Genomic DNA, 7398 nt, shown 5'->3' with positions numbered 1-7398 from the left:
CAATATATCTGAGCGTTTGCAGTAAATACAACTCAGAATATGTTTTGCAAGAGCACTAAATTGCTTAAATGCTTTCATTCATACATATCATAATGAATAACATGCCCAATTAAGTTATTTTAGTTTGATTTTCAAATAAAACATACATTTCAGGAGATTGCTACACTTCAAAATCTGAAGCTCTCTTGTTTCTCTCTCTTTAATCATGAGATTGCATCGTAGATATATATCACACTTGCATACAGGGATGAGGTCGAGGCTGATTCTTCAGAGTCATGAGGCAGCTTGAGAGAACTTCCCATAGATTCTGTACAGTGACTCGGACCAAGGCCAGCAAAATGTTGCCTCGAGGTCAGCATTGACTACATCCCTGCTTGGACTTGAAAAGATCCATTGATCTGTGCACAAAAAAGAACACTGCTCAAGACATTCATTATTGATGGACCTTTAATTTTCATTTTTCAATGTTTCTTGCTCTCGAGGAATTACTTCTGAGATTCAGTTATATGAAATAAAAATTTAATATCATCTTCATCAAGTGTTTCACCACAGAATGTCTTGTTTGAAATTGATGTGTCTCATGCAGAAGACCACAGTCCTTAAGGTTGGCATGAAGAATCCATAGAAGTCCAGTCAGGAAAGCCACAATCGTCTCTGCTTGAAGGAACAAATCTGGTTTCCAGAAGCAGTCTAATTTGAGATAAATTTGGAGAGCTCCATGGAGTGAAGTTTTTAAACAAGCAACGCCCTCATTCTGAAGTCCACTCTTATAATGATGTTACTACAGACAGGAGCAGCTCTGAATTCAGTTCTGATAATCAACCTGTTCATAAAAAATAATAATATGGGAAATAATGCAAGCCCATAACTATACATACATGTAGCTTGGGTTAGTTCAAATTTTGTCCTTTCAGTGCAAGAACGCCCTTAGCAAAACATTTTTGTGCACCCATCGGTGCAGAAATGCCCCTATGTCTGCTGGTAAGGGCCTTGTTTGCACCCAAATGATGATATGATAGAGGGATAGTGGCTTACTCCTGAGACCATAGTAATTGGCAATTTGCCATGATGTAATATAAAAAAAGTGTGAACTGATTGTTTTTCCCCAAATAAAAGAATCATGGAAATTAAAATATGTAATAAATTAAATCAATGTAAGCAAAATACACACTTTCATACAGTACACCTTGGATGAGCACAACCACCCCCTCCCCTCCCCCCATCAATGGGATGTCTTCATTGCTGAGAAGTCCAGTCAAGATAGAGATTTGTGTTAGCCTTTTTCATTTTGCATTATCCTTGGGTCAATGTGTACAGTTTTCACCCCCATCCGCATTACGATCATGGTGAATTATTAATAATAATACAGTTTACAATTACATGTAACCTACCATTCAAGAGTTGATAAAATGAATCAATCAGCTGGTTGGAAGAACACACATTGTAGCAGACACAGTTATGGTGGTTCTGAGGTTCCAGACTTCTTTGTCATAACTGTAGTAAGCAATTAAAAGCAAAAAGCAAAGAGATAAAACATATTCATGAAATTAATATACAAGCTCAGTTGCCAGTGTGTTAATCATTATAGTAGTCCAAGGGTGTTTTGATTAAAGTCACTTCTGGCCTAAGGAGGGGCACTATGGTTCCTCAGCCATGGGCGGCGCAATTAAAAAAATTATGAAATCATACCTTTTGCTTTAATTTACTAAAAAAGCTCGTAATAGAATGCCAAACTTTGGTGTACATATTCCTTTCTGGAGCAATCCTAACAACTGTACTGTAAAAAATCTGGTATCAAAATAAATTTCTTTCAATTCATGTTTTTTTTTAAATATTTTTTCTTAACTTCTTAATTTTTTTTTTATTGTTATTTTCAAGACAAAGTTCATCAGTGACATTAAATTACTATTGTCAATAAAAAAAAATTACCCAGTTATGAATATTGACTTTGTACATGTAATCATGTTTTTGTCTGACATGTACTTAAACAAACATGATGTTGCAAAATTTCCTGACCCTGTACCTGGGAATGGCAAATTTAGTATCAAAAGTTGTGTGAGACTTGAAAGTAAAACGTCAGTCAGCGGTGCGGGAATAAAATTTTGAGTGGCAGATTTATTCTGAAAAATGTCAAGGGGGACCATATGCCATATGCCCCCCCCCCCAAGAATTGTGCTTGATGTAAAAGGATGTAAAAAAAAAATCATGATTATGCATTCAATATTAATAATGATGCACCATATGAGACACCCTTTAACTGAAAGCACCTGGAAAAGCATTGTAATCATCCATTTAACAATTTAAAGTGAAAAAAAATCTGTCATCTATATAGCACCTCATGTGCTTGCATAAAAATCAAGAGTCAGCTACATAGTAGCCCGGGGGGGGGGGGGGTACTCACGAGATAAGGCATATGGAGATATGCCACAGGAATGGGTCGCCTTTTTTGAAGAAATCCCTAAACATGGCGTATGGGTCCATATTCTACTCCAATGTCTTAGGTGCAAATACAAAATGACCTTACATTTTGGGCGATAACCTTTTTTTTTTTTTGCTTGTCAAGTTTTTCCAGGCGAAAATGTGCCCCCCCCCCCTTTTGGAAATCCTGGATCCGCCCCTGTAATGAATCCCTAATAATGGGTACCTTTTTAGCCAAAATGACCTGTAAATATGGGTACGGGTTTCGAACTTACAGCCGCACACCTTTGTCCAAACCAAATCTAAGTACCTCCCCCTGGCATAGTAGATCTACATATTAAATCTAAAAAATAAATGTATTTACATGTATATCTTTTTATATTTATATGAGATGGATATTAAAAATGTGACTCATACGGCACATCATTACAAATCAACGACACAAATACTGTCCTTGCAAAGAACCTCTTGTGCAATCTGCCCGTAAGAAATTTAAAAAGAGCCCTGGGCAGGCAACATCCTATTCAATGTCAAAACTTCCCCAAGAATGTGGCAGATGTGGACAATAGATTCTGAAAAGTAGCCCAATACATGTAGACCCCCTATACCTTTGTTTCTTTTTCTTGTCTGGCGAGATATACGGAGTCTGGAGAACCCCCCCCAAAAAAAAAAATAATAATAATAATAATAAATAATTTTTTTTTTAATCCTCCAAAGACAAAAGTCGAAACAGCAAAATTTTCACTTTATCCCAGGCCAGGCCAAGGAAAGTCATAAAAAGGGAGGTTAACGGTAGACTACCTCGAGCGAAGTTCGTGCAGGCTCCACTCCACTTCACTACCGCTACACTACGCTCCACCTACCCGAACTTCGAGACCGTGAACTCTATCTGATATTCCGAGTGACAAAGGTGGGAATTTATGGGGGAAAATATAAAATTCATGCAACATCACGACCTTTAAAAACAATTGAATTTAATATTCTTACTTTACACCAAGTTTCACTTCTTTTCCATGCTTCTATCAGTCTCAAAATTGGTGATTTAGAATTAGAGCCAACATGAAGTTCCTCACACGTATAAATAATTCGCTGCAGATTTCAAAACATTGCATGCACGCGCGATACGGCAGCGAATTATTTATTTGTGTGAGGAACTTCATGTTGGCTCTAAATCACCAATTCTAAATCACCAATTTTGAGACTGATAGAAGCATGGAAAAGTGAAACTTGGTGTAAGTAAGAATATTAGTTAGGCCTAATTGTTTTTAAAGATCGTGATGTTGCATGAATTTTATATTTTCCCCCCATAAAATCCCACCTTTGTCACTCGGAATATCAGATAGAGTCCAGTCTCGAATTTCGGGTAGGTGGAGCGTAGTGTAGCGGTAGTGAAGTGGAGTAGGGCCTGTACGAACTTCGCTCGATGTAACGTTAGACAGACTCTTAAAAAAAGAGAGACAAATGGAGAGGAATCTTTTTTTTGTGGAAATGTCTAGACTGTAATGGAAGTCTTTAATTTCTATTTACTGCCTACTGGATGGCTATTCGCCGTTGAAACCGATATAACTTAAAAAATCATTTCAAATAGGAACAAAAATAATCTTTAAAGGTCATTTTCGATGTTTCATACATAATTAGAGCCTACACATTTACTTGCTTCTGCCTGGGTGATTTTTAACACTATACAGCACTGCACCGGCAATGACCTGCCGTGTTGTTGATACAACCGTGCATTACCAACACAAAAAGTCAAGTGTGGGACTGGGATTGAAATTGTACGGTAGAAAATTTGTTGAAGGTGAAATTTCGACCGGCGATAAAGATTTATTTTCACTTTTTTCAAAATAATTTTTTCCCTGGCATAGGTCTAAAATATATAAATTCTCTAAAAACATACATAATGGAGAAAGAATTGTCTGAAAAATGAATATTTTCTACTTACTCTCTTCCAGGTTCAAGATTGTTGCAAGCCAATATTTTGCTTTTTCGGCTAGTCTTGTGCTGCAGACCCTGTTTACAGCTGCAAATCGTCTGCAAATCAGCTGCAACTTGCGTTCAATCGCAAGCCGTTTTCTTGCAACGCAAATTGGCGATTGATTGCTAGTTGCAGTCGATCGGAATCGGCTGCAAAGTTGCAGTCGATTTGCAATCAATTGCAACATAACTTTCTTGCAACGCCCCATAAATCTTTAAAATTCAATAACTTTGTTATTTGTTTTCCGATTTTTATCAAATTTTCAGCATTTTGCTATGTGCATTTTACTGTATTCATTGAAATAGAAATATTTCAAGCCTGTACCATCCCTTTAACAATTTAAGTGCGACTTAAGTCATACTTAAATCTTTGTGAACCCCCCCCCCCACCTGGACTCTGTACAAATGACATATTCGCAGTTTCGTAGGACAGCCAGTTGTTCCGGTTTACCAATTTTCGACAAAGAACTCTGAGTTCTTCATTGTGATTTGGCTTGCATTTTCAATAGATTTACTATGTTCTTGAATTCGTTGTGCGTGATGGTGCGAAAACTCGCTATTTGCCAATTCCTTGAAATAATCAACCTTTTTGTACATCCGACCCCCCTCTTCACTTCACTTCCTATTCATAAACTGACCAAGGCATGGTCATTTGATAGCATTTCAGACTGTCATAAGAACCAGATATCAGAGACAGAAAATTTCATGAAGGCCCACATGCATTGGGTCAGACGTAGGTCTATAATACATATGTATTATAGACCTTTGGAGTCGTGTCTTACCACTTTGCAATTGGCTGGAGGGCAACACTATTTTTTTCCTTTCTTGACGGTATACCGCAGTTTATTTTTGAATGTCTCAGGGGGTCTTGGAACAAATGACATCAGAACGAAGAATGTTCCAAGTATGGCAATGTGCCCCAAGTCTGCACAGTGCCCTTGTCTGTGCACGCGCGTATCTGCGCGATTCTAATAAAAGAAAATACGCAACGACCACAATATTTACACCTGATATCATAGACAAATATTCAAAATCCGACTCAAAATGGTGGAAAAACAGTGAATTTTGGGCATTTCATGTGACGGCCTCAAAATGCAGCCTTTCTCATCAAAATTCTCGAATCGTGGGTGAAGTGAATTGTTCAATCTGAAAATGACTGTCCGAGGGTTTCTCCAAGAAAAGCATTTTCTTTTTCAAATTTTCACGAGATTTTTTGGCTCTCTTACTCAGAAGAATGTAAATAAGTGTTTGGTACCGCAAAATCGTAAAATAGCCTTACAAACGGACATACTGAAGCTTTTCTCATCGTAGTAAAATCGCATGAATGACTAAAACGCTAGAGCAAAACAATATACAATAGAACCGAAACTAGACAATGGACGCTAAATGGCGAGCCGTGATTGGCTGTCAAGTAAACAAGTTAGAATAAGAATGTAAGGAGCATCATCAACTGAAAACTTTTTGGAATAAAAATAAATTCATGTTTAATCTAAGTTACAGTTTTAGGCGCGCAGACACGGGGCTACCCTTCATACGGATGGTTTTGGTTAAGAATGAATTACGGTAGATGTCATTGATGCATCTGGTGTTGGAGAGAGAGAGAAAATATGGTATATGAGTGTATTTTTTTTATAGCAATACAAATGACGTTTGATCAATATCTGTTTACATGGTACTCTTACTCTCTTATCTACTTTTCTTTTCCTTTCTCTGCAAGATACATTTTTATTCTTTCTTACACTGTAAAAAATAAAAGTGCTAATTTTATCACTTACAGTGCTTGCATAGTGACTGCACTACGATTACTGATTTTCTTGTTTAAATTTGAACTAGAAAATCAGCACTCGTAGTGCAGTCACTATACAAGCACCGTAAGTGCTAAATTAGCACTTCATTTGTTACAGTGTATTACATGGGTGTGTGTGTGTTCATCCAAAATGGTAAACCTTTGCATAGGTGCAGATATTCTTGCACTCAAAAGGGTGCAAATTTGAACCTTTTCTATACATCTGCACGATTTATGGTGCAAAATGTAGCTACCTGCACTCATAAAGATGCAAAAAGTATTCCAGAGTGAAAAAAAAAGATTATTCCAAAAGTGTGACAGTTAAGAGTGCAAAATTGAATCTTTGGATATGATTCAATATGTATGATAGGTTTTACGACAGTATATGGTAAACTTCTTTGCTATGGCTAGACCCTGTTGCCTTGGTATAGTTGCCATGAAAAAATGTTATTGTATCATATACAATATATAACATAACGAGCGCATCAAGCGACGAGCTTCTATAAATCGGATACTAAACAGTAATTACATTGTTAATAAAAAATCTTAATGTCAATCACCATACCAACAATGCCAACAGAGTATAAGAGGTTTATTTCTTTCTCAGAGGCCCCCTGCCCCCTTTGATTATTAATGCATTGAACTCCAGTGTTATCATATTGGAAGATTTTATTGGGAGATAATAAAATCTCTATATCACACGAAACCTGTAGTTTCCAGGGTTTCCCTTTTCCTATTTTCAAAAATAAAGGCATAAAGTCTGCACTAGGGGCTATAATATTATTTTCAGTATTGAAAATATCTCCATAAGTCCTTGATCATGTGACCTAAGACTTGTCAGTGATACTTGATTAACCCTATGTCCACAATTCCTAAACTATATCCATAAACTTTGAGAGTTATGACAGCAATTTAATTATTACCTCAAACATGGCCAAAGTTCATCGACCTTTATGACGTTTGACCTTGGTCATGTAACCTGAAACCCGCACAGGATGTTCAGTGATACTTGATTACTTGTATGTCCAAGTTTCATGAGCTAGGTCCACATACTTTGTAAACTATGCTGTCATTTCAAAAACTTAACCTTCGGTTAAGACTTGATGTTGACGCCACCGCCGCCGTCGGAAAAGCGGCGCCTATAGTCTCATACCTTGGTCACATTTGTTCTACGGCGGCCGTACGGCGAGTTGAAAACAGCCGTTTTATTCATTTTTATT

The 7398-nt window shown here is 37.1% G+C and overlaps 1 long non-coding RNA gene across 1 annotated transcript; it reads right to left on the bottom strand.

The window, feature by feature from the left end:
• Positions 1 to 429: 429 nt before the first annotated feature.
• On the bottom strand, positions 430 to 4430 carry LOC129274737 (uncharacterized). The gene is made up of 3 exons (XR_010296288.1): positions 4361 to 4430; positions 1392 to 1494; positions 430 to 823 (listed from the first exon to the last, which is right to left on the bottom strand). It is a non-coding gene; the product is annotated as an uncharacterized LOC129274737 (long non-coding RNA).
• Between the last annotated feature and the right edge of the window lie 2968 nt (positions 4431 to 7398).

The sequence above is a fragment of the Lytechinus pictus genome, chromosome 17 (genome assembly GCF_037042905.1).
Source record: "Lytechinus pictus isolate F3 Inbred chromosome 17, Lp3.0, whole genome shotgun sequence".
Classification (NCBI taxonomy): Eukaryota; Metazoa; Echinodermata; class Echinoidea; order Temnopleuroida; family Toxopneustidae; genus Lytechinus; species Lytechinus pictus.
The sequence above is the reverse complement of the archived record's forward strand: the minus strand, read 5'-3'. Positions and strand labels throughout refer to the sequence as shown.